The 1,573-nt window shown below is 38.7% G+C and overlaps 1 protein-coding gene across 2 annotated transcripts in view; it reads left to right on the forward strand.

Annotated features, from left to right (window-relative positions):
* CNIH3 (cornichon family AMPA receptor auxiliary protein 3) overlaps window positions 1–1,573 on the forward strand; it is a 194,658-nt gene that overhangs the window by 84,609 nt on the left and 108,476 nt on the right. The gene's annotated exons all lie outside the window — the stretch shown is intronic.

Here is a 1,573-nt window from a genome sequence, read left to right on the forward strand (position 1 = left end):
CAGGCTGGATCCAACTCTATTTTATTGCTTGCAAGCAGGCCGACAGAGGAGCTTGTTGCTCAGATCAGTGTCGACCCTAAACAAAGAGCGCACGTGGCTTTTATTGAGCTAGCATTTTTTTCAGTTGACGTGTTACATTTTGATTGGTCATTTCAAACCAAAACCTGAGCAACCTATAAGACATACATAGTGGGCCATCCTGTACCATGTGGGTGGAAAGTTACAGAATGCAGGGGTTAATACTAAAACAAGGAACAAAGAAACATAGAGAAAAGTATCTATTTTCGCTACACATGTGCAATGAATGCCGCTGAATAAACTCTGGCACAGTTCGCACTGAAATTATTGCTCCTGGGTGCCACGTTTGCACGTATACCCGGGACCACAGCATGTGGAGCCACAGCGGAGTAGCCCCAGCTGGCAGGGGGCTCTGGGGGTCAGCCTGCCCACCCGGGGCTGCTTCACCCTGGGTCCACGTGCTGTGGAGTGGCTTGCTGGGGCACAAAGGTGCTTAAGTGTGGGGCTAGCTAGCAGGCAGCCCCCCCCTCCACAAAAGCCCTTCCACCCCCCAGAAACCCCTGCCAGCATCTACACTTTCCTTGTGGCAGAGTAAATAACTCTGCTGTAGGATAGTACTTGTGTCTGGCAGTACTATCCTACATCAGAGTTAATTAGTTTACTCTGTTGTAATAGCACCACAGTAAACATCTTATTTGGTGCCCCCACACTCAAGTAAGCAGGTACAGATTCATGTAGTTGCCTGACCAGAGTAGTTTTAGAAGTTTATTTCAAATTTCTCCATGGAATTTTCTGAATTTATCATTAAAACTTTTTATTTTGTTTTAATTTTAAAAAATTGGAAACATTTTTGAAGTTTTCAAGTCTTGAGTTTTAGGATTTTTATTTTTTTTATAAATCTAATCCCCTCTCTCTTTTATTCCGGGTTTTTCAGATGAACAGTAAAGGATAGGGGAGAGAGAGAAAAAAACAAAACTGAAAAATTAAAACCCAAAATATTTTCAAAATCCAAAATGAAACATTTTTAAATTTCAAAATAAACTCAACAATTGGTAAATTCTGAAGGAGAACACATGTTTTGTTGAATTTTTTGTTTTGTTTGAAAAAGCTTTTTTCTCCCTGTAACTAAAGGAAAAGTGTAACCAGCTCCAATATTATATGAAAATTTTCTGCTTTTGTGGAAGGCCTGTATTTGGCTATGGGTATATGGACTAGGTAGCCTAACAGGATTTTCTTATTTCTAATTATATGATTCTGGTAAATTGCATGTTGTGTTAACACCTTGATGTTCCAATAGTGAAAAAAAATCAACATCTCCAATTAAAATCTTACTAGCATTTTCTCTCAATATTAGAACTATTATTTGCTGCATTTACTTATACAGAAATTAATTCATTTTTACAGTCTGATCCCTCCAGTAACTGTCTGTGTTTACTGAAGGACTGTCCCACTGAGGCAGTGGCCAAAAAAATTGTCCATTGTGGCATGACTTGTTATTTGTATAATGTTCTTGTAGATTACATTTGTTTCATGATATACATATATATCGTACATA

The sequence above is a fragment of the Gavialis gangeticus genome, unplaced genomic scaffold (genome assembly GCF_001723915.1).
Source record: "Gavialis gangeticus isolate Ggan-Ray unplaced genomic scaffold, GavGan_comp1, whole genome shotgun sequence".
In the NCBI taxonomy this organism is placed as follows: domain Eukaryota; kingdom Metazoa; phylum Chordata; order Crocodylia; family Gavialidae; genus Gavialis; species Gavialis gangeticus.